The 27,196-nt window shown below is 40.8% G+C and overlaps 1 protein-coding gene across 1 annotated transcript in view; it reads right to left on the bottom strand.

Moving 5' to 3' along the window:
• b4galnt4a (beta-1,4-N-acetyl-galactosaminyl transferase 4a) overlaps nucleotides 1-27,196 on the bottom strand; it is a 162,322-nt gene that overhangs the window by 114,428 nt on the left and 20,698 nt on the right. The gene's annotated exons all lie outside the window — the stretch shown is intronic.

Raw genomic sequence — 27,196 nt, 5'->3', positions numbered from 1 at the left:
GTGCCATTTTCATGTCAAACACAGCCACTTGAGCCACACGAATTGTGCTACGAAAGCCATCACCCCGCAGTAGAAGTCGATATGGACAGCCTAAGTACAGCCTCCGGGGTCTATCAAAGCTCCACCAGATCAAAGAGCAAAGAGCAGCTACGCTAAACCTCATCTCACTTCGAGCCCTACATTGTGGAGTCAAAAATAGAAGGACACTTCAACTTCCAGCACTATAACTTGTCAGATGTTATGAATGCGCATTTCCCTGGTGGGGCGTGTGCCTTAGAATGATTTAGAAGGCTGCGATATTAAAATGCCAAGACGTCATGCGGCATTGTAAATAAAGTATAGCAAGTTACCCAAAAATCACTCCAATGAAAAAACAAAATATCATTTCTTGATCATTTATCCAGCTCTTCATTTTGAAATGTATTTTCGTTCCTCTTCTGAGTAAACAGTGTGTGAGTCACTGCATGAGTCAACTGGCAGCATATCTTTCTGTAACCATTTATCTGAGACTATTAAGAGTAGGCACTGCACCAAGACACTTTTTTCCTTGTCTTGCATCATTTATGTAAGTGATCACCTTAAATGTGAATGTGAATACAGAAATTATTATAAAAATTAAACAACAACAACAACAAAAAAAAAAAAAATCATCTTTGAAGCTGAGTGAGATAGTTTCAAACCCCACAACGAAGAGCAACCAGAAAGGGAAAAAAAAAAACCCCATCCAAAGCTGATTTCAATAAATCGTGATTTGCATGCAAAATAAATATCAAAGCAGTACAGTCAAACAGACCAAATCCATTACAGCTTTTCTGAATGCCAACAATAAACAGAGAAAAGATTAACGGCATTAGAGTTACAAAGAAAGAAAATGGAAAGCAGGTGTCAGAAAGCAGGTGACCAACATGAGAAAGCAAACTTTCTCATGAAAAATGATTCATCTTCCAGCCTCTGAAGCAATGTCTTTTAAAATTTGAGAAGAATATTTATCTAAAAAAAATAGTGTATCTTCACGATAATGTCCATATCCCTACAAGAACAGCCCTATCAAATGAAAAGGAAAGTGGAAATTAAATTTATGCTGATATTTGTTACATTATAATTACACTTAAATCCTTTGGGGTCACTTTTAAGATTGAAATGTTTGGAAATACTGAAAAAAAAGGAGAAGATAGTTTTTAAACTAATTAATTCAATCAACTCTTCAACAATACAAAAAAAAGTGAAGATAATGAGAACAGCAAGTACTTTTCTGTGTGTGTGTTTTAGTTAGTGTGCACGTGCGTGTGTGTTTTTGTGGACAAATGTTCAAACATTCATTACCAACAAGTCCCTCAGCACGCTTTAATACTCTAAAAATGGAGACAGTAATGCAAATGTAACGCTGCATGGGTGCGAGTTCCTTTCTTAGCATATAAACCAAGTGATGACATGTGGTTCTGCACGGCTCTGGAGAATGACTCATAAATAATAGTCTCTGCTGGAAAGAAGTGATTTGATGACCAAATCAAATGGCACTGTAGTAAACTGGGACACGTATTCTCCTATGTAACCAGCCTGCACTCCTTCAGTGGTTGTGCACCAACTACAACTTTAAAAAGACCGAAAGAACAGGATGTGCAGACGGACAGCACAAGCAGACCATGATGAAATGTGCAAAAGCCACAGTATGGCGCTGCTAGCAAGTGGCTGAACTGTGACGGGACTTCAAGCCTCGATGCCAGCTCTAATGAAGTAATGAAGAGCCGACTGGCAGGTTAATGGAAGCCAATTGACTGTGCGCTCTGCCACCAGCAGGAGACCAAGCAGAATACTAATCCTTGAGGAGCCACCTCTCTCTTGTTTCTTGTGTTCTGCCTAATCAGTTCATTTCCCCCCCACTTCTAAAACAGGAGCACTATTTACTGTGAAGATAAGATGGTACAGAGCAACTTCTTCAACCTCCAGAGGACACAGATAGTGAATAGCTTATGGAGCACTTTGCAGATTAGATCTTTTGCGGGGTATATTGAAAATCACAATAAACAGAAGTGTTATCCAAAGGTTGACGTGGGCACAATCTGTGGATAGAGACAAGGAAGTGTGTGTGTTTGGGGGGGGGGGGGGGGGGGGGGTGTGTTCTTCGAGCATCTTCTTCTTTTGAGAAGTAAGTAATAAATTCACCTTGCCTGGCTGCCCTTTTAAAAGTAAAGCTATTCTAAACTCTATGCCTTTTTAGTGAACTGCAGCTGTCAGAGCTCTCATCAGGGCTGTACGTGTGCCAATTTAAATGTATGCCTGTACTTTACTGTGTTTGTGCATATATGCATGCATTTGCGTGTGTGTGCAAACGTGCAAGCATTGTCTGCATCTCCTTTCATCTTCTAACAGGACTGACTACACTGGGTTTCACTTCGAGGTGGTGCTCCACTGTATGTTAAGTGATAGACAGAATGGTGATACAGCAGAATACTAATCACAGAATCAGAGGAGCGAGTGTAGCAGGAGCTACAGGCTATGCAATGAAGTGAGAAAGAGGAAAACAAAAAAAAACAAAAAAATCCAACATTATGGAGAAGAAAAATAAAACAGAGCTGGTTAAGTAGGACAAGTTTAGTTTAAACAGATATGAAAAAGCCAAGTCAAAACAAATTAACTAATAATCTATGTGGGAGCCCCCCAGGATCTGTTCTATGCTCAAGTCCCTCTGGTAAACAGGAAGAAATAATAGCAAATAACAGCACGCAGTCAAACATGCCAGCTCACAGTGGTTCATGAAGAACGCCAAGCGTCATTATCACAATTTATTTGCCAGTGTCATCTCTAGAGCGGCTCCTACATGGTCTCCTTTCAACTTGCGCAGTCAAGCATACTCTGTGTTAACACGGGACTGGCAACAGAGCCCAAGCAGGAAAGGAATATATTAAATGACTTATGGTTACAAATGGAAATTACAGTGTCAAAAAGGGGGTTAAAAATAACTGTAGTTCATTACTGCTGCAATATTTTTCTGTACAATGTCAGATAATAGTAAAAGTATTTAGTGATAAGTACTAAAATTTTGAACATATCAGCAAATCTGCTCATTGCTTTATTTGTGCTATTATCATATTAGAAAGTGGTCTGTCATTCAGAGCACAAAACACTGAACAACAACACAGCAACAATTACAAAATATTCAGTTTGGGTACAAATATGTCAGATTTGTACATTTCAGCTACTAAGGTCCAAATATTGTTTATTATTTAAGAACACATTAAACAATTTAGCTTAAATGGGCCTTGGGGTGCGGGTGTGTCACCAGGGTGCAGGGGAGACATCCCCTGCACAGGGGAAGGGGACAGGGGGGGGGCCCTGTCCCCTTCTGGCCACCTGTGCCTCAATTTTATCTCACAACTTAGACATCCACATTACTTACACTCTCATAACACACACATATATATAGGGCCTTGAGGGTGGGCACGTTAACGGCATCCAGTGGACGGTCTGTGTACTCAAACCTACCTCTGGCGCCAGTGCCCACCTCTCAATTTTAAATCCATGTAGACATTGAGGGTTCTCGGGAGGGGCCGTGCTAACACCTGCTGCTCTCTGGCAGCAGCACCATGCTCTCCCTTGTTTTAAATGCACTTTAGAACAACACGCAGCAACACTACACATGAGCGGGAGGAGGGAGGTATGGGGTCTTCACACACCCCCGTTCTCTACTAGCCATCGGGGCGGGGGGGCTGGGAGGAGATGTTGGCTGTCCGATGGGCCTCCCTGCTGCTGCGGAGCCTGGGACGGTTCGCTTGCCTCCACCCCGGGGAGAAGGGTAACATCTCTTGGGTCTGGGTGCTGTTTCCCCCTCTGGGGGCGAGGGTACCTGGACCCGGGGTATAGAGTATGTTTGGGGAGTGTGATTGTGTGTACATGTCCATTTATGTCAATCCTTACGTTGGGTGAGTGCTGAGTGTTTGTATATGTGTGCATGAGGGTGGGAATGCATGTTTGTGTCTGTGTGTGCCTGTTTGTCTGTGTCTATATGTCAGGTCGGGTCTTAGACTCCACCTCTCTGGGAACTCCCAGGCCCTCCAAAGTGTGGAGGCCTATCTCCCCTCACCACACTCCCTGCCGGTGACTGATGCCCTCAGGGGTCGGTGCGTTGGTGGTTCTTGGTGTCCGGGGCTGGGCGCTCAGGTATGTACCAGCTCACTCCCGGTGGCTACTTGGCGGGGCCTGGCGCCTGTTGCTTGGTCAGGCCTCCTCCGGGGTGCGGGGGGCCCTTGGTCCTCCGGCCTCTGGGCCTGCGGCTCGTTTCACTCTGGCACAGCTGGCTGCCGGCAGAGCTGGCGGGCACGCCGGTGCAGCCCCCTCTAGCTTCTGCTCGGTGGCTACTGGGTGACACCTCGTCTGGGGATCCTCAGCCCTTCCCATGAGGGTGGCACAGATGCCCCTCCGGTGGTCCTCCTTGGGCTCTCGCACTCTGGGGCCTCTGGATGTCTGGGGCCTGGATCTCCTCCATGCCTGCTTCATGCCCTGGGGGACGGGGCTATGGCTCGCTACATCCTCTTGCAGACCATTACATGTGGAAACCATTTGAATACAAGCGCGCTGATCCACACAGGTGTGCACATGGATGTTCACTGTTCGTAGACTTAAATTACACCTTTCTTGGCTGCTACTTCAAAGCACATTGTGCGCTGTCTGTCCTGCGTGCTGCACAACAACATTGAATATTTAGTATTTACTGCTGTTTACACTTAGCTAGATTAATGCGATGGTGTTGTGTTTAGTATGTTGCTTTGGGTTTTTTTTTGCTTGTTTTCTATTCTTTTTCTCTCAACAGGTGATCCAGGAGATTTTTTTCCCCCCCCTTTCTCACTGTCCCTCTTCCCTTCTGTTTTTCTTTTCCTTCATCTTTCTTTCTCCCTTCCCTATCCCCCACTCATGTCTGTCCCGTCTGTAACAACTGAAAATAAAATAAATAATAAAAACAAAGGACTATCAAATGGACCAATACGGCAATGCCACGATGATCCATTTGGCAAAATAAATCCATTGGGTATCTTGGTTGGTCTTCAGACAACAATTCTGACGGCTAAAGAACCAAATGGGACAGGCTAAATAAATAAATAAATAAATAAATAAATAAATAAATGGAGACAACAAGGAATCTGTAACTGTACAGCGACAGATGCAAGCTGATGAGGAATAAATCTATCACCTCCTCGCCTGATCTCAAGGTAATAGCAAGGGAGAGATTGTGCAGGGCTGAGACGGGATCCTCCCAGCAAACATTTTGACGTTGAATTATCATCAGCTGGCATCTTGTCATGGCTGAAAGATAGTTCCAAGATGAAAGTTGAACTGATGTTGTGGATATTAGTGCAACATTGGTTCGAGCTACATCTTCAATGTCGTCTAGAGGTCCATGTTAAACTTTCTAGTACTGGAAAGTTTGTGTTCAAGGATTGTTTTCCTACTATCTCTTTGTTGATTAGAAAAAACTAAATAAAGAAAATTAAAAACATTTCTCAATAGAAAGAACTGAGAAGAACATATTCCCTTGCTGACATTGCGGACAGCAAGGACATAATTGTATGAATTTGACACGATAAGGTCCGCACACCAATAAAATGATAAACTGTAAATGGCTTAATAAAACAAAAACAGGCTCAGGTGATACTAGTCTGTATACGTGGAGACGACTTTCTCTGGATGTCTGTTCACAGCCATGTGCCAACCAAGTCAGTTGCTTTTACTTTTAAATGCAATAATTCCTTCTTTCTAATAATTTGATCTATAATTCTCACTTTGTAAGAGACAGCCTGCTGTCATACAGCAACCAGGGAGATGATATCAGGGTTTCAACCATTTTTCTGGGTTATTGAGTTCTATTATACAGCAGTAAGTGTTCATGTCATACTGAAAATAAGGAATAAAGAAGAGGCCAAAACCAAAGTATTTTTTAATGATTGTAGAGTGAGTCACTCAGTTTTTCTACTGGACACTCGTCTTTGCCCCAACCATCCTCATACTGTAGGTGCCAAACTGGCAGATATGTTTGAGTTTATATATGATTAATCATCTTGTATTTTTTCTACTCTATATCAGGCATCTGTAGTTTTGTTATGATGACCATGAAGAATATCATAAACCCACACATGTTGCTGGATTTTAAAATTCTAGAGTGGGATGACTGTAGGATGGAAATGATAAATGGACTTGTTTTTCAAAGCACTTTATTTTACAAACCTCATTAACACAAACACTCTTTTCCCACTATTTGCTTTATATGTGCTTTATATGTAACATTAAAACTCTGGGAGCATCAGGAGGAACTTTGGTTAAGGAGGTAATTGGAAGATTGGCACACAGACTGGGATCAATCCACCAAAGTACAGTATGTTAAACATTCTGAGAAAAAAAAAATCATAAATGACCCCGGTTTGAAAAATTGAGCAAGAAATTTAAAATACAGGATCGCTTTGAATCAAGTATGAGGTGAAATGTAAACTCTGTGGGCAAACATTTGTCTGTCACATGTCAAATCAGACATAGTATTCTCATGTAAAACATGCAGGTAGCCTGATACCAGCCATGTAGCAGAGCTGCTTTTTCTAGCATAGATAGTGTCTCATAGTTTCTGGGTCACATCCAGAATCATTACCCTTCTGCTGGTGTCACTAAACAGGCACTCTGCTGCTTTGAGCTTTTGTCAGAATTATATTTTAATTACCTTTTTTAATGACCTTTAATTTTTAAAGCCTTATTATCACAATATTGTAATTCTCTATAGTGCACCACAGCATTGAGGCTTGCTCGGGAGGTAAATTAAAAAATAGTTTGTTATTTCTAATATTATGAAGGCACATTATAATCACTCGAACTAACAACTACTATACAACAGGTCCACATATTAATGTGGAAGGTTTAGTAAAATGTAATTGTCTTTAGAGGCCTTTTCTTTCTCTGTATCATCTTCAGCTTCTTTAGCTTTATACTACAGACTTACTATGTGAAATCATCCCAAGGCCTCTCTATCGTATTAAGTCATAAGGACTGTGCATCTCAGTGGAGCACACTAAGGTCACCGTCATGTTTCTGTAAACATTCTGGGATTCTGAAAAGGGTAGCTGTGGCATTATTTTGCTAGAGGCGGCCATGTGAAAAAGAAAAAAAATCTGGTCAGCAATAATCCTTAAGTAGATGCTGGCATTCAAATGAAGCCTAACACCTGGTATCAAGGGGACTAATTTGTGCAAGAAAATACGCCCACCCATTTACCACTAGCGTGTTCTTTGCAACACAAGGCAGGACTGATGGATGACTTCATGCTGTTTACTTCAATTTCTAACCCTGCTGTTAGTGTATCACAACAGGAATTAAAATGTGAAAGTTGCAGTAAGCGAGTAGAGCATTTTAAACAGTTTGATTAACAAAGTTTGATGATTGTGAAACCACAGTGTAGTCGTCTGCTGCTTCAAAGTTTGATTAACTGAATTTAGAGATGGTTGAGCTGCTAACAGGCATATTTATCTGCCTGTTAGCTTAAACAAGTTTAGTCATCTGGCCCTGACCTTCCTCACTGTCAAGGTGGTTTTGCATGCTCAACTGTAGCAAACTATGTTTTGTTTTCCTTTGTTGCAGTCAAATCCCAGCAGGCCAGCTGGTTCTGAGATGCTGAAACAACAATGTCAGGAGCAGCAGCAACAACACCTTGCTTATGCATCGTGCCTCTTCTATTGTTAGCGTGATCATTTCTGCAGTCACATCCTCTAACTTACTTGTTGAGTACTAATGCATATGTGCTTAGATTTTGGAGGGACATTAAGCAAAAATGAAACCACGAACGTGAGGAAAGCCAACACATGGTATAAGGGTGTTTGGACATCAAAGCAAACGGTGATTTTATAGGAGGTCGGGACAGCAGACACGCACAGTAACAGCATGCGCCGAGTAAATTATTGACGAGTTGAACTCGTCTACTCCACGAGTACACTGTAACTCCATCTCAATGACGTAGGCTGTAGTCCCCTTGAGCTTGCCGCACCAAATGTGTGGGAACACTAAATACACCCCTCCCTCTCTCTATTGGGGAGATTAAAATTGCATAGGAAGATGAAACAAAGGACTGCAGCTTTTAAAAGCATGAGAATGGGAGAAAGAAAGGAAGATCAAGTGAGAGGGGAACAGGTTGCAAAAGTGGAGAGAGAAAGAGGGTAAGAGGGAGGGAATTATATAGAAAGTCAAGTAGAAGACAGGCACAATGGTGAAGACTATAGGCAACTTGAGCGGGATGCAAAGAGACTGTAAGAGAGAATAGAGGTGTGTAACCACAAGGCAAGGAGCCAAAGCTCACCCAGCTGCTCACACGTTCGCTAATTTAATCACTCGTTTCTCAAACAACCATTCATTGACTGATTTAGTCACTTACTTGTTCCCTCTTTATCTCTCCTCCCCTCTCTCTGTAATGCATTTCCAATACACTGCCCTATTTTTTATAAGAGGAGAGCTTGTAAACTTTTACAAAGCACGGCTTTTAACTCAGCAATCAGGCATTACAGTATAAGACATGGTTGGCATAAGCCAGTGAAAGATGTCAAACTGTTGTGCCAGAATAGTTTCTTAATGATTCCTTAAGGACCAACAAACATCCACGCATACACACACACATATAGATACACACAGGATAGCATGGCAGGGGGTAACTTAAGTGTAGCAGGCTTCACTGGGGCTCTGCTGGCCAAATGGAGCTAGCTAATTATAGCAAATAAACTGCACTGATCTGTGCTATTAGCTGGTCAGTAATGAAGCAGAGTGGAGGGCTCCTTTGACACTGATGAATGGGCCTGGCTCTGAGTGCTGCACTCCCTGGCCTTTAGTTCAGCTCTACTAACACAGCATTCTGAGCAAAGTGAGGGTGCATTAAGGCAAGGAGCATAACAAAGCTTTGCAGATGAGATAAATAGAGACAAAAGGATTGTGACAGAGAGGAGCGAGAAACAACAAAGAACAGACAGAGAGAACTTGATGGGAGGAAAGATGAAAAAAAAAAAAAACACAGCAGGAAAGTGTGCTTGTAGGCCTGTGGGTGTGTAGGGCAGAAATAAAAGACTGCACAGAGATGCATAATGTGCTGTAATATGGGTCAGGGGCAAAGAGGTCCCACAATCTCTCTTTTAGCCTTTCCTGTAGCATCTGTAATGTTTTGCACTTCATTAATAGCCATCTAAAGCCAATTAGGAAAAGTCAAATAACAAAAAACAAAATGCCTGGATGGAGACAAATCAGAGCCGCAACACCCAGCACGCACTCAAAGATTAATAGACACCCTGAAAGAAACTAGAATGACCTTATTGCAGTGTCAGGGTAAAAAATACTCACACGTCTACAAGCACACACATGCACACACACACTAATACTTAACAGGGTATTGTTGCAGCAAATCTAATGAATAGAATCAATTAAGCATTTGCATTTCAGAGCAGATGATTTTGGCAATTTACAACGACGGGGATCAGTGTGAGGTCTTTTGGCTTCACAATGAAAGTCAGTGCGTAAGAACTTTGCTCATTAATATAACATCTACTTTAGTACATGCATAAATACTAAAGGCAAGCTTTGGCCTTTCATTTCTCCATATTTGCATTACTTAGCATAGCGTGGCAATGCAGAGAGTAGCATTAAGTTGTCAGTTTACATCCACAATTAGGATATGCCAGGAAGCGCTTAGAGTTTGTCTTGAAACCATCTGGACTGTAATGAAGTTTTCAGCTGAATCTACTTGAAAATTTAATACAAATATTATCTGCTCTTAAAGTTTTCAAAGCTTCTGCAATTATCTTTTTCTTAGCTCACTAGGGCCAAGGAAACAAAGAATCAACTTGTTAAAATTTCAAGATACATTTTTTCCCAAGGGAGACAGAAAAGCGTAATCTGATCTAATCTAATCAGTGCATGCAATCCGGCGATTGAAAACAATGGTATAAATGTAAATATGTGTAGTTATAAATGTACAGTTTGTATTGCTTCTGTGAATCAGGAAGTTGGTGGTTGGGTCTAGTTCACATGGACTACAACCCCACAGAGTCCCAGGTCAAATTACTGACCTTCAGGTTATTTCCTTCAGTGTGTAAGTTTGTGGCTAGACATAAAAGAGCTTTATATGGGATAAAGCATTTAAATGTGTGTGTGAATGATTGAATGTTGTTTGTATAAGATGCATTTGAGTGGTCAGTCTAGCTTTCTATTTTGAATCGCATGCAAGAAAAAAAAAAGACAATTCTGTTCGTGCCCATCTAGATGGATGGATCCTGGATATGGGCTGCTGAATATAACAGTCTGATTCCTCTGCTACCTGCCAGTACACTCTCCCCGCTAACCCTCAGATGGCCGTCTACCATCTTCTCCTGCTGCTCAGTGCCCATGGCCACCCTGAACTTCACTGGCCATCTCGAGCCCTCTAAGGTCAGCTTTGGCCCTATGCAGGGTTACCATGGAGACAGGAGTGTAAAATAAAACATTTTCATCAATGGCAAAATCCACCAAAAAGAGAGAAAGTAGAGCCAGAGAGTGAGAAAAGGAAGATGTTAAGAAGCTGCAGCAACCACTCACAGACAGTCACATGATTGCGACCAGAGCAGATCAATTATATCCAAATGGAAGTACACATACACACACACAAAACAACATTAACTCAACATTGCAAAATGCCTTGACGCACCTGTGTGTTGCATTTGCATCAGTGCAAATAAATGCTCAAAGTGTGCAGACCTCTGGATAATGATGGTTTTAATTACAGCGCTGTGAGCAAAGTGTACAAAGATATATATGCATATGCGCACACACACCACTATTTAATCCTCACTGTTGCTAGTGACACCCAGAGGCCCCTGCTCCAATCATAGCACAGAAGATAAGGAGGCAACTCTGAGCCAATGCAGAACCACAACCGTCAAAGCTGATGTGTCACCGGGGAAGGAATTAAAGCGAACACACAGGGGTCGCCTGCTTCCTTGAGTCCCCTTCGCTCATTAGCATACATTTGTAAACAAAGAAATGAAGGCAACGAGGGCCTTGGTGCTAGTGCGGTGTCATGCTGTTAGCAAGAGTCAGAGCTAAACAGAGCATCTAAATGAGGTGAGAGCTTTGGAGGAGACCTTTCTATGATAATGCATCGATCTTCTGTGCTCCTGACAGCTGAGCAGCTACACTGGAAGACAATGAGAGAGAAACATTTTGTGTCTGTACCACGCCTGCATCTCTCCCAAAAAAAACTTCAGAAGACAATCTCACGAGTCGAGGTCCAGGCTTCAACTTGGTTAGTACCGAGCGACATAAGCCAGACATATTTTTCTGAAGACACTTTGCTTTAAGAGCAGGAAGAAAAGACAACATAAATGAAAAAGGAAGGTTAAGGAAGAAGAAAATGGGAACTTAGCTATACCACAGTAGGTTTGACCTAGAGCTTTTCAGAGATCTCAAACACTAACCTCTAAATAACCTGTTTACTATCTCTCCATCTTTTTGTCTCCCTCGCAGGCATCCTTCTCCACTTCCCTTTTATCTTCACTACCTCATTCTGTGCCATCTCACTTGCAATTACTCTTCCTACACACTTTGTATTTATTATCCCCCTTCTTCTCCGCTTTTTCTCTTCATCTCAATCACTCATTTCTTCCATTTGATGTATTTGTAGCAAAATAATACTTGAATATGGTTTCCGTGTGGAAACCCCGATGTGGTCATTATCTTCCACCAAGTGTCTGATTATCATCATTCCAAGGAGTCATTACTCTGCTGATCATATCACCTTTGTGCTAAGAGAAAGGAAGATGGTATATAAGGGTGGTGATGGGGAGAGGACAGATATAACAGATAAAGCAGGAGTTTAAAAAAGTATGTCTTGACATGGTGAGAGAAGAACAAAAGAAGAGGACAGGAGAGAAGGAGGAAAGAGGAATAAGAGAGTATCTAGGAAAAAGGAAGTGGTGATATGTTACATTCAAGGAGAAGGGGAGGAAAGGGAGATGGAAGAGGAGAAGGAGGAGGACAGAAACAATAATAGCCTTGTCTTATCACTGTACAGTGATAAATTTCCTTCTCAGCAGGGAGTCGGTGCCCAGGCTGGGGCCAGGCCTGATGACAAACCACTTCCACCCTGCAGTGCAGTACTGGCTATTTATGATCAGGCAACATATACGAGCTAGCCACGAAACCAGCAGGGCCCCAATTCATCTTGGGCCGTTGTTGTCACTCTTGGGCCCCAGTGACAACCTGAAATGGGCCTACTCCCTCACATCCCCCAACTCTGCCCTCGACTGTGACAGACACTTCAGCACATCATCCGCTGCTTACTGGTAATGATTCAATGTTACGAGCAGTTTTTCACCTATGTGGATTGTTACCTAACCACACGTGACATCTGACTTACAGTAGTTTTAAGGCGATGGGTAAGCAAATGTTTTATAGTGTTTAAAAACAGATAGCTTATATTGATGTACTTGTTGGTATGGATAGCACGGGTTGCCTAGTCAGCATTTCTGTAATGAAGAACAGTCGGATTAAGAGGCAAATTTAAAATTGCTGCGGTGGTGGGGGGGAAAAAAAGTGTAAAACAGTGAAGTTTCCTTTTAAAACGTGACGCAAGAGCATAAAACTGCAAGGCAATTATTATCCCTCATCAACAAGCCCAACTTCACTTAGTTGTTCTGTAGAAAAATCCCCCAGGACCGCCGACCCCAACTTAGTCACTAAGGACAGAGAGCACCAATAAGCAGAACACAGGGCACTCCGTAGTAATTAAATCATGCAAGCTGCTGTGATTGTTTGCATTTTGTTTCTTGTGTCTGTTTACCTCTTTACAGATTCCTGCTTTGCATAAATTATTCATTGGTGTTCCTTTTTGTATCCTCCAGAAACAGCAGAGGCTGGTCGCGCTGCAAATTTGAAGGCAAAAACACAACCCACTGATAGACATCTCTGACAGTGGCTTGGAACTGAATAGGAAGGAAGGAAGTACTGCTGTTAAGCTTTGGCACAAAGCACATAGAGATCAGCCAAATTCTCTATTCTTTTCATGTCAATCCAAATATAAAGCTCCTATTAAGAAATGTCAGACATTTGCAGACATTTATAGCGCAGAAAATGACAATTTGCCATGCATTTCCATCTTGTGAACATACTTTGTTCAAGTAGACCTCAATTGTTTAATGGAAGATATGGAATCTACAGCAAAATGACTATTGAAAATCATTGTAATTGAGGCAAATCACCAGCAGGAATGGAATATATTCAAAAGGGAAAAGAAGTGTTTCTAGGCACCCCTGAGCCATATTATGGCAATAACGCACCCATCCTATTATTACAATATGGAATAAAAACAAGAGATTGTCCTTTTATGTGAAAATTAGGGAAGATTTTTGCAACCACATCACTTCCAACAGAAACCAAATTATAGCTTATTGAAAAGTATATTATGAGATAGCAGAGCTGTGTAACAACTGATGAATTCTGAATGTTGTGTATACAGCTCCTTTTGGTATTTGGCGAGTGCCTTTGTGTGTATATCTCTGTCACATGACATGGTTGTGTTTTTGTTGACTTTATAGCAGTAAAGCAACAAAACATCTTTAATGGAATTTTATATTTACACACTCAGGATTCTCTGCAGCTTTGCAGCTTTCAGCGTTACATGTTCACGGTTTGCATCAGTATCAACAGCAGAATTTGGAAAATAAAGATCTAACCAAAATGGTTGCAGATTTAAAAAAAAAAACATAGCAACATGCATCATTAGTCTGCTGTGTGTGTAATTGAGAAAGCAAACTGACAGGTCCACTTTCAATTTTAAGGTATCGTCAAGGGAGATGGCATTACTAGGGTGAGAAGAGTGTGCTACAAAATCATTTTAATGTGCCTAATTGAACAGATGCCTAGCTTGCTCAGTGTTTGAGCACAGGCAGAGCTTCAATCAATGTGTTGTTTCCTCTAATTTGCAAAGCCAGATCACAACATGTCCAAGCACAGTGTGAGAATATCTCCGGCATTTCAGAGACGTAAGACATGATAATAGCTATTTTACAAAAATTGTCTGGTTCAATATGGATGTAAAGAGCAGTTAAAAAACTGTGACTATTAAGCAAGGTGACGTGCAACATAGGACACAGCTAGCATTTGAATGCAATAAGTAATGTAATGAAACAGAACAATACAAATTAGCGAGTTAAGTCATGCACTTTATCAAAATTAGCGACTATGTTGTGGTATGGAAAAATGAATGTTTCTTAATGAAGTAGACTACTCATACATATAAGAGTAGATATTCATTTCCTTTAGAAACTAATGCGGTATCATGACTTGGTAGTCATTGCCGAGGTCTTTGATAGTTGCAGTACAGACGTAGGTGAACTTTCAGATGCATGTTTATATAAAATTGTGCGAATAATCTAGAACAAAAACATTGCAAGTCAAAGTCATTCTTAAAAATATATCTACAGTTTCTTCACAGGCTGGTGATTGTCTGGAGACAGGTTGCATCCCACTTGGCAGTCTGTGGAATCACGTTGTGATTGAAAGTGGCTCACCTGTGAGCAACCAGTTGGTCACCACAACTACTTGCAATCAGTAGCTAATTGCAAAAAAAATTGCAATTACTAGACAAGCATCAATTTTTCATAGTCACAGGGATGTTGTCATCCTGTTTTTGTACCAAGCCGTTATAAGCACATTTGAAACAATTACAAATCACTTTTGTCTTTTGTTTTAAATAACTGCTACACTTTTCTCCGTACAGGTTTTATCTCAGATATTGTCTACATTGTCTTTTTATGCCCCACAGTCTGTCTCTGCCAACCAGTCAAATCACAGTTTCGATCCATGTCTGTCCAGACTTGTCATTGCTTTTGTATTTTTATGACATTAGACATTTTTGCGAAATGTTGTCATAGTTGTCATGTCAATTTTAGATAGTAGCAAAGCATTTTGTGGTAGCAGTCTGAAAACGGGAAGAGGAGACGAGGGGAGGAGAGGAGCCGAGCGGCGAGGAGCTGTCTTGATTTATTCACCTGTGACTGATATGGAACATACTGTCACCCATATTTAAACTTACTCTGCAGCCATTTATGACCTACTGAGTCAAGTGATGCATACCTGATTGAAACCTTAGCTAAACGTACAAGTTACACAGCACTGTATAAACACAAGGTTTTTCATTCTGTTTAACCTCAACTAATGAGAACCTGATAGGAGGGGCACTAACAGCTAATGCTTGAGATGTAAACCGGCTTTCACTGTCTCTATGGACCTTTGTAGTTATCTCTCTGGGAAACCAGGCATTCACCCTGTAGGAGGATTTAATCTTGAAAACCATCGCCTTGGGCAACAATGCTGACCCAAACATGAGCTAGAGGCAGAAAAGCAGAATTTGATCGGTTACCATTCACAATACTAACGTTATTATCCTGCTTTCGATGTATACACCGGCAGGAAAGGAAAAGCAAGACTTCCCTCGAGTCGTGAGCTAGTATTAACCTGACACAATCGTTCCTTCCTCTCTCCTTCGATTGCAGCAGTGTACTTTGTCTTCTGGTTGCACCCCTCTTCCATCTCTGAACTTCTTTTTTCAATTGGTGTTTTATTTTGTAATTCCCCTTTCTGCTCCCAATACAATCTTTAGATTTTAGTTAATACATAAACAGACAAGCGATGAAGCAAATGGACTGACAATCAGCGCTTCAATACAAAGTTGTGCAATAGCGTGTAAACTCCTAGTGATTCTAAAAACATATTCATGAGGGAAAAAGCTCACTAAAACATTACCTTATAAAGAGAAAGTCAACACCAGCTTTTCAATTGGATAAAGTTTAAATCTACCACAGTGTGATTTGGGTTGTCTGAGTCTAAAGACCACTACAGATCATGTGACGTGGCAATAACTGCAGACATGCATCCAGCTATTCAGTAGATGTTATCCTACAGCTTATATGTATCTAAAATGACGCCCTCAACAGCTTATTAGAACCGCAGTATGTATGCCACACACACAATGTTTGCTTGTAGCAAACTTCTAAAACGTATAGAATTACCTGCACACTGTTAGATTGCAGTATCTTAACAGGAATTACCTTATCTTTGGGTCTCATCCCCAATGCAGGCTCCTGAAGAGTGATCAGTGCATGCCAAAAGGGTGTAAAAGTGAAAGAAGTCTGTCGATTGTGCAGGACTGCAGAAAAGAGGGCTGTTAGGGGAAGTCTGTCTCTGCTAAAGACAAAAGCTCATTCTGCTTACAGTGGTAATGCTCGTGAAAGCATTGCTTCTGCAACAAGTTATGCAAAGACTGAGGACATTCAACAAATAGGCCAGACAATACAGCCGTGTAACAAACAAGAGGGGGCCCAGACTGTTACTCTGCTATTGTTGCTAAACACATCTACTATGCACGTTGAACAGTAGAAAACAGAGGAAACGGGCCACAGTGTCGGGTGAGGGGATGTGGGTTGATAAGTATGGCAAGGACTCAAAAGACAGACAGATTACACGCAGGCCGTATCCACTTGCGTTCTATAAACTTACAGTTTAATCAGACATACTTCTTTATAACCAGGACACACAGAGACAGGAACAGAGATAAATAGTAAGAGAGAAGTAATAGGAAGAGGCAAATGAGAATGACAGAAAGAGAGAAAAGGACAGCGGCAAAAATAATGAGATAAGACAGAGGGTGACCTTAATCAGCCACTTGTCAGGATGTACATGTGCATGCACAAGTGCACACACGTATACACCGACACACACACCAAAACACCTATAAACCTGGTTGGTGTGTGTTTGCACAGCAGTACTCTGTTTCATTACAGGACCATTTCGCCCAACTAATACCCAGACAGGAGCTGGTGATAAGGAATGTACACACTCTCCTCGGTACACAACATCTCATTTGAGCAGAGGAAATTGGAACGAAGAGGAGAAAGGAGAAGTGCACAGAGAGGTGAGGAGGACAGCAGATGAGGAGTAAAAAGAGTGGACGGAAGAGTGCAGGATAGCAACGGTGAATGGATGTTTGCAGGAGCAGAGATAAGCCTGGTCCACCTCGCGCAAAGGCAAAGCTGTGAGTCCGAGATTGGGGAGGATGGAGGAGAAAAGGGAAGAGGGCACATACATAGTGGGAGACTGAGGTAAAAGGACATGCTGAGGGATGCAAAAGAACAGAGAAAATTATTTTTTCTTCACTTTTTTAATATTAGCCACCAGAGGGATTAAAAAAATATGCGGAGAACCACAGCTAAAAGAAAGTGTGATGGTTTGCTGGAAAACGCAACTACATAAAAGGAGGGACAGGAGAAAAGAGAGAGGTGTGGTACATCCTGATTTCTTTAATTGCAAGGACATTTTTCTTACACAGCGTCTCCCACTGAAGATGTAAGGAAGGGGACAGGAAATATGTGAGAAAGGACAGACGAAAATAGTTTTGAAAGAAGGAATATGTTCTTTCTTCTTATATGGCTTCTGAAGTCCCATCTATCTCTAGTGATGGCGGCACAGCAAGTTCAGCTGTCAGTCAGATGTTAAAAGTTCTCTGTTCCCTTTTCTTGGTTCTCAGTTTGTATTTGTCCCCAAATATACAATTTCAAATGCTAATAAAGATTCACACTGCTGTTTATTTTTCCACTAACTCACAAACAACTTCAAATTTGCTAAAAACCCTGGTCATGCTCAGATGAGTCCAATTTCCTCATTGCTGAATGCAAACAAGTAACATGTTTTCTAAATTGAGTGAAACCTTCTCATGTCATGTCTATAAATTCACTAGTTAATTATACATTTTACCATTACAATGTTTGGAAGAAATACTTTCAATCTCACATGTTACTGAACAGAAATGACAGACAATTAAAATACTCTTGATACTTTACTGTAAGGCTTCATCAGTTAGCATGAATATATTCATGACTTCATGTGTGGAAAAGCACCATGTAAAACCACATGAACTATCGGGAACATACATAAATTAAAAGCATTTCATGCATGCCTTCATCCACAAACAATTGATTAGTGCAACAACTAAAGTGTTTTCAATCAAGATTCATGTTTTATTAATAATGTCCATGTCTTCATTGTCAACTCTGCAGGTCATGGAATGGGCTAGAAAACTGAGCAGTGATGACTGATGATTGATGACGAGGGTGACAAGAAATCGTCCATCTATCCGTGCTTCACCTATCCCAGCTGTCATAGAGAAAATGTGGGGTACACACTGGAAGAAAGTAACTTTCTTTCCCTTTTTGTATACAGCCTCTGTGTTCCAATTCAGCCTGATGTTGATGTGGAAGCGAAGATGCCCAATTACTTGTGCTGCTCCACCACATCAACATTCTGGATAGAAACAAGTGTTGCAGACATCTCATTCTCAGGTTGATCACCATCTCTCCAGTCTTACTCACATTTACAAGAAGCAGATGATTTCTCCCAGACCACGCCACTAAAAAAAAAAAAACCCCCACTAGTGCTCTCCACTCCTCCTCCTGCCCATCACCAATATATCCGACCACTGCAGAATCATCAGACTATTTCTGTAGGTGGCATGACTCAGAGTTGTGCTGAAAGTCTGAGGTGTACAAGATGAACAGGAATGGAGATAGCACAGTTCCCTGTAGAGTTCATGTACCACACATCACCAAATCAGACAGAGCACCGCCCAGTCTCACACATTGCAGCCTGTCTGTCAGTTAGTCAGCACTCTGAGATGGTGGGCATCATTACTGACCTTTTCTCTCTCAGTAGCAGGCAGTGGTAGTAAGGGAATATAGTGATGCATAATTCTTCATGACTTCAGAGACTTTCGTAAATAGTGTCGCTCACAGAAATGAAGTCAAAATCTTGGATTAGTTCTACTATTTGGCCACTGTATAATGTTAGAGTGATGATGATGTAGTCAGACAAATACGCTGCACAAATCACTAACAGAATCCCAGAAAAGGAGGGCATGTGTCCTCCTGCTGGCTGTTTTTTGTGTTTTTCACCCAAGGGTCCCCTCTCACCTCTTGTTTCTCAGAGCAGGAAAAAAAAACAATCACACTGGAACAGGTTTTGCTCGAGTGAAACACTTTCTGGTTCCTGCAAAGAGCGAGGACAATCGGTTAAGGGAAAGGGATGCAACACCAATGGCAGCAAAACTACTTAAGGCAAAATTTAAGGGTCAAAGGAAACAAAAACAAGTAGCATGACACATACAGAACAGCAAAAATGCACATGATGTTGATTGCTCAAGACAATAGGCCAGGAGCGCTCACACTATGGCCTGCACTGAGGGTCACAAGAAAATACAGAGGGCGTGACAATATTACTTGTAACACAAAGTAAAATGACTATTGGGCTGTGTCAAGGGACATGGGTAACACCAAACTTCTGCCAGGAGCTGACTCATGTCTGTGTTAACAGATCACAAAATAGGGAGTGAGGGGATAAAAATCTTACTCACTATGGCGAATCTAGCCATAAGGAATGCTGCCCAATTTGTATTCATCCGTACAAACAGGGGCAAACAACTAGGGAGGACAGCAAACACTCATGCATACACTGCAGGGTCCTGGCTATGGGTATGCAAACACACATCAGTGATACAGTAAGCACTGAGGAAAAATAAGCAGAGGAACAGAGACACACACTAGCGTTGTGTATCACATTAAAAAGCAAATTGATATAGTATAGTTAGTAGCATGTTTCCCATCCCTTCACCCATACAATCTTCTGTAGCCTGCCAGTGAAGTTTGCAAAAGATTAATCTGCTGTAGCGTTTGCAGGATGTAAACTATAGAAAATGAAATGTGAATGAATGTTGTTTTTCTTACAAACTATACCGTAGGATGAATGAATGTCTGCAGTATATCTATGAACAAATTCCATTTCCATTCTTAGCAGCCTCTGCCCATCTGTTCTTGCTCTGTGCAGCATCCATCACAGAGTCTAATGGTGGACCAATACTGTCAAATGTCTACTGCTCAGGATGAATTGAGCACCTACTCACCACCCTTGACCATGCCAGCGCTTGACATCAGAAACCAGGTCAACAGAAGATGAAAAAGGCTGCTGACCAAGTAAGGGAGAAAAAAAGATAACATCTCACTGAAATGCCTTTAGACAATCAGGGAGAAGAGATGCACTATTATTATCAGGAAGCCCTGAGGCATGATTACTGGCTGAGGCAGCCAATTACATTGAAGCCATGATTGCCATGATTGGTTGATTCCCTCTGTGTTTCAGCAGCTAGCTGAAAAGAGAAATGCTGGCAAAGATGCTCTTGGCCAACTGAATTGCCCGATTAGAGAGGTAAGGACAAGAGAAAGGTGCAGACTGTTGGTGTGTTTCGTCAGAGAGATGAAATCACCACTGTAGATACATGTATGTTGAGATACATCAGTGTCCTGTAACTTTAAGGACAGCACATAGCTCATTATTCAATTTGCATTAGAGAACAATTAGGCACAAAAAAAGCATACAGAGGCAGAGTTTTGTCTTTGCAAATTGGGCTCTTCAAAGCAATCACCACATAAGCATATAGTCAAAAACAAACATTGATTGGAGCTTATGTTAAACAAAGAAAAAAAAACCCCAGATGGTGTGTGAGAGGCAGGCAAGCAATTTCAACAATTCCACAAACACGCACAATAAAAAACACTGGAAAGAGCCCTTAGAGGGGTTAGGTGTAATCCTGCTCCAACTCTCACGATGCCACTCTGTTCAATCATGATAAGCATGGGCAATCTCCATAAACTGGTGTAGAATTTGCAGGGGTCTGCGTTGTGTGTTGTGTGCATCTGTGTGGGCAAACATGTGATGCAAGATCAACATTGTTATGAGCAATCATGCTTAGGCTCCGTTTCATTATTTTCATGGTTGTAGACACCGAGTGATTGCATGTTAACACACATTTCTGCTCCAAATAACACCAAGAAGAAAATGGGTATTACCTCATGCAAATAGATATGTGGGCCTGTCCATCTACTGGTGCACATGCTAGAATCAATACACGGACATCATCATTCAAACACCGCTCGATGCTGGCACTAGATGTCAAAAGCTTCACATGGAAAATTTAATGCTACATCAATATTCTTTCACATGGATATTTCTGTACATGAAAGAGGGAACTCACAATGGCATGCTCGAAGAGTTTACGCATGACGTTTCAGCATCTTTTACTTTCTACAGCCTTCTGTACGGTTTAGTGTCATTGGTCTGAGAAAGACCTTTTCAAATTAAAGATGTTTAGTCACGTAATAAAAAAGCTTTAAGATAAAAATCAAGAAACAAACATGATATACATTTAGCAACAACAGTTTAAGGTGGGGAATAAAAACAAACAAAAAAAAAAAAAGAGGAAAAAAAGGTCCAACAATATTGGTGTTATTTAGAAAGATAATGGTACTACACCCTCCTCAGCATGTGCCTATATGCCTATGCTTTAAAGGGTAATAACCATTAAAAAGCGATAAACAAGATGGATAGTCCCTCTCCTCTTTGGTCTGATGACATGGCATCATGGCATGTTTTCCCCCCAAAAATGTCAAATTTAGATTTGTCTGGCCACAGAACAGTTTTCCACTTTGCCTGAGTGTTTTTAACTTTGGTCCAGAGAACATTGCAGCATTTGTTGATCATGTTGATACATGCCTTCTTCATTGCATGATAAAGCTTTAACCTGTATTGAGTTATTTGGTTGCTCAGCCACCATGGGGGCCAGCGGCTCCACTGCCTGGGTCAGTCATGCTTCTGCCACGCCACGATCCTGGGTTTCGGCACCACTGTGACAGAACGACGGACCCGACCATATAGTTTGCACTTTACAACATTTTATTTGGTTGTCGTTTCCTCTAATACTCTATCACAGCTTTTCAGATGCCACCCACACACTCACAACAACACCTCAGGTCCTTGCACATCCTTTAAAGGGGAGACGTAATTGGTTGATGGAGCTCCAGTGTGTCTCAGTCTCCCCTGCAGCTGAGCCCCAAGCCACACCCTGCCACAACATTATGTACCATAGATGATAAAATACTTAGTCTTTACAATCTTACATTAAGAAACATTCTAAAAGGCAGATTAGTGAGCCTCTGCTTATCTTGACTAGAAATTCTGCCTCTATAAGATGCTCTTTTTATATGCAGTCATGTTTCTACCAGTTGATCTAATGAATAGCAAAATGTTCCTCCTGCTCTTTCTGTTTAGTACCACTTACACTCAAAAAAATGAAATTGGGTGGTTGTTACATGCACAAGATCCAAACTTGTCATTTGAACTAAATAATTCCATGTTTCTATGGTGAACGTAATTAAATCATGTAGCATCTGCATGAAATTCAGCAACTTAATTTGTTCTTGTTGAGATGACATGATACAATCCAGTAAGAGTGGCTGGATCCAGGCAACTAACCACTCTTACTAGATTGTATCATGTCACCTCAACAAGAACAAATTCATTTGCTGAATTTCATGCAGATGCTACATGATTTAATTACGTTCACCATAGAAACATGGAATTATTTAGTTCAAATGACAAGTTTGGATCTTGTGCATGTAACAACCACCCAATTTCATTTTTTAAGTCGACTCACGAAATTCACAAGATCACATTAAATGTCAAACCACAGGAAAATCACTGGGGTTACAAGAGGCAGACAACCATACCACGTGTATGCTGTTACTATTTCTTATGGTTTAACTTGTCAAGGACAACGACATAAAGCATCATCAAGCATAGCTTTCCTACTTTTGTTAAGTCTGTATTGACAGATTAATGCCATGGTGGATCGTGCTGTTGCCTCAGAGCAAGAAGATCCTGGGTTCAAATCCACAGTGTGGCGAAGTTTGCAGTGGGTTCTCTCTGCGTACTCTGGTTTCCTCCACAGTTAAAAGTCATGCAGTTATAAGGGTAACTGGTTATTCTAAATTACCCAAAGGTGTTGAAGTGCAAATGGTTGTTTGCCTCTGTATGATAGACTAGCGACCTGTCCAGTCTGTACCCTGCCCCTATTACTTCCGCAGCCCAGATAAAGATAAGAAGATGGGTGGATTGGAAGTTGCTGCAAGTCTCTTGAATTTTTTTGTTGAACATTATGTAATATGAATACAACATGTACTACAGACATAAGTTACATTTCATTCATTCAACGAGATTATCATTGGTGTAACAAACAAATATTTTACTAGTTCATGTAACAAGACTGACTTTTGATGTGGCAAAGTGTTTAAACAATATAAGATGAATTTAAATAAATCTAATTAGACTAATGTGGTACAAACATGTTGATTGAACAAAAGTCAAATTAATTGAATGTTAATATTATGTTAAACCTACACACATATATCGTGTTGACACAACACAATCAAGATGGATTAATATAACATGATTTGTTTAGATGGAATATAAGTGGCAAGATAAAATTACGTTCATCCAATGAATTATTTTTTTGAGTGTACTTTTCCAGCCTTTGGTTGACCTCATCCTAATTTTGACACGTTTCTGCTCTTAAATTTAAAATGAGCTAATATTTTTAAGGAAATAGTAAAAAAATAAGTAAATGTAAAATCTGACATGTTTTACTGTAAATAAAGTCTGGGTTTATGAGATTTGTTTTTTTTACATTTTACACACAGTCTCATCTTTTGGGAACTGGAGTTGTAAAATTTCACAATTGCAGTTGACTCACTTTCTGCTACAGTCTAAATACACATCTACTAGATTAAATAGTGGTTTTAAATCTAACAGGCTGTGTGTCATATATGTGGTTGTCTGTTTCCCTATTGTAGGTTAACCTGTCCAGGTGTCCACTTGCTTAACGAGAGCTGGGAAAAGCTCCAACCACACTGCAGAAGTTGGATAAGGGTTAAAAAAAATGAGTGGATGGCTTTATCCTCATTACTTAATAAAAATATCGATGTAAAATATGCAAGACCAGTACTATTTTCTAGCTTTTCAATTCACGGAGGAAGAAAGCATGGGGTATTTTCCATTGTTTTGGCGCTCAGGCATATTGTCAGTTCTAAAATACAAGCTGAAAAGACTCATAAAACTTAAAGAGTATCCCCATTAGGTTGGACATGGCCTCTGAGAGGTTTTTCTTGTGAAAGGTGAATAAGAATGGATGTCTCTGGGGCATCCCTTCCCTCTCAGTAAATTACAAAGAGATGCTATCGGCCCTCATGACGATAAGTTTGTAAAAAAGTACATGTGATAAAGGTTGAAAAAAGAGAAATACAAAGACAGAATGAAGTCCCTGAGGCCTCAAGTCTAGACTTTAGACCCTGTAATCATATTATCAGTGTTTCATTGTGTGTGGCTGGGCTTTTTTGTCCCAACAGTATACATTCAATAGTGCCTGCATTTTCCGCCGCTTCCTTCCAGTTTCAGCTTGGAGCCCAGGGTGCTTCCAGCTCCCACATTAGAGCTGGATCACTGCTTTCTTTCAAAACTACATATAGCCACTATGTCCAGAGCTTCTCTGATTCCTTGTCACCCTGGGTCAGGGTTAAGTAATTGGCTTGGCACAGACTCATCGCCTATAGATAGCTATACGATGACACTAACTGGGAAACAGTTCAACTTGCTACAATGTCACAACGAATCCTACCAAAGGTAATGCACTTATGGGATACCCATAGTTGGTGGGTATGATTAAAAATATGTATCTGGAAGATCTACTTCTTAAAGATCACACATTTTTGTGCATCAGACAAATTGGGCGAGTGTGTCTCTGGTGGGCAGGATTTCATTAAACGGCTCCCATCTGAATTGCTGTTCGTCTGAGTTAAAAGCCATCGATTTCCACACCACCTCCACACAAAACGAAGAAAGAAAAAAACGTGCCACATGCAGAAACAAGTCCCCATTGATTCCTCAATGGCATGAAAGAAACCTTGGCACATATAGTCTGACACTAGGACAGTTAGCTCCTTCCTCTCATGATGGGGGTTGCTAATTGACTTGACAAGTCAGTGAAACAGCACCAGAACCACAAGATGCAGCCTTCTCAGCTTGGATGTAGAAAATACTGAAGCTGCTGAAGTGCTAGAATTTTAAAGACTTTATCCTTTTTCTAGCATGGCACTGGCAGATTATGATTCAAGTCCTCAAAGTGGACCAGAAGTCTACTGGCAAAGACTACACAACAAGCTGGACTTCATATAAGTATATTTATGGATAAAATATATGGAAACACGTCCTCGGAAAATATCATAGCTTTTGTTACTTTTAGATCAATAATCTAGATCATGCTACACATGAAACAAAAGCAGGTCAGTTTGTCACCCAGAATGCACACCACTACATGCCAATCAATGGGTCAGCCTGCTAATTAGTCCCATACTGGGATAATATGGTGGAAGTATTGACTGGTAAGAGTTTGTCTACAATGCTACATAACTTTCAACTGGGATATTCAAACAGCATCTTCTTATTTTTGGAAACTGAAAGCTACAATTAATCTTTCCATCTATTAAAGTCTACAGCATTATGATGACTTATCAAACTTTACTGAAAAAAAAAAATATCGATGCTTTAATATTAAATAAAAGCACGGCTAGCTTGAGATCAAACCAAGTGTGGTATTCAGCTCTCATTCTGATATCAACTACACACCTCTGAAGTGTTGTTATTCATGCTGGGTGGTATAAACAGGACTTGATATAAGCTTAAAGTGGCTTGTTGTACAGTCAGGAGGATCTGTGATATATAAAAAAAGAAACATGATTAAATATTTTCTCAGGATAAAACAAAATATTAAAATGATATCACACAATAAAAAAGTGAATAAAAGCTCCACTAGTAAAAACTGCCCCTAAATAATTAAAAACCAAACATTTGGCACAAGATTCAGGCCATGAAAAAATTAAAGCCAGAACACTGAAGTGGCAAATTGACCTGCAGTATGGCAACATCCTGCAGAGTTGGGATGCTATTATCGAGACAAAATCTGTCTACAGATGGACAGATGGATAAATACCATCTACTCAGAACCCACTGGCTATGCTGTTGTGGGTGGCAATAAAACCCCTATGAGAGAATTATTGTGTCATCGTGCTGCCCGTGGTTCTCCATTACATCATCAGAGTTTCCATCTTCTGAGAAATAGCCATGCCGTGTTTCGCTGCCACCCAATGTGCTGGGGGAGGGGTGGCGACAAGGGGCCACAGAGGGCAGACCCTGGAGGGAAATCAGAGCCCGCTCTCTCTTTGTGTGATTCAATATCACGCTTGTGTACCCATGAACGGACGCCAAGACATTTAAGTTCAGAGCCAAAGAACAGGCCATGGCCACATACGGATTTAGCAAGGGCCAGGCTTACAAATGCACATCCTCTCACACACATTATACACACACAAGGTAATAATGAGATAAAGTAGCTTGCAAACAAATATGCTGCGGGTGAGAGAATTTGCGAGAATCAGGTTAACTTTTAGAAATCCCATCCATGCAGTAAGAGTGTACACATTCTTTCACGCCATTCAAAGCAGCAGGTGAATAAAGAATAAAGAGGACTGCCTACACCGCTGCCAGAGGCTGAAAACCTTTTTCACGTACAGAAAGTGAAAAAGACTTTCAATCAGTCACTTCGGAATTTTCGGAAGTGAAGATAAGGGACGTCCAATTACCAGAACGTCACCTGAAGAAAACATTTTTTTTCTTTACACTGCAGTTTACGCCACAGTCAGAGCAGCCTGCTGTACAAACCTCTGAGTCTTCTGCTCACAGTCACTGATGTTCCACACGTCAGTGCGCATGCCCCTCTGTGCTTCTGCTGCTCTCGCCTTGGCAAGTGGGTAGGAAAGGGGAATTGTGAATTATGAAATTGGATTATGAGTTCGGGAATTCACTGAGCCCCATATTGTCTCTCAGATGCTCAAGAGAATATTGGGAAGGGAGAATTTCAATATTTTTGAAATAAAAAATGAACTAGAACGGCTGTTGCACTAACATGCTGGTAAAAAAGAATAAAAGGATGCTTTATGGGGTGGTGAAGAAAAGGCGATTTGATATGTCTCAGTAAAAAGCAGCTTAACAGACTTTTAAAAAAACATTAAAATAAATAACGTATTTGTGTACAAACTAAAGCACTGAAAAGCAAAATGAAAAATTATAATGAATAATAATTTTAATTTTGAGAAAAATATGATTTTACAGTGAAAGAAATGTGTGGGATGTCTATTGCATGCTATGCTATTATTGTTTAGCCTTCTCG

The sequence above is a fragment of the Diplotaxodon limnothrissa genome, linkage group LG7 (assembly GCF_057381915.1).
Source record: "Diplotaxodon limnothrissa isolate DT_005_m linkage group LG7, D_limnothrissa_male_GT1.1, whole genome shotgun sequence".
NCBI classification, from domain to species: domain Eukaryota; kingdom Metazoa; phylum Chordata; class Actinopteri; order Cichliformes; family Cichlidae; genus Diplotaxodon; species Diplotaxodon limnothrissa.
The sequence above is the reverse complement of the archived record's forward strand: the minus strand, read 5'-3'. Positions and strand labels throughout refer to the sequence as shown.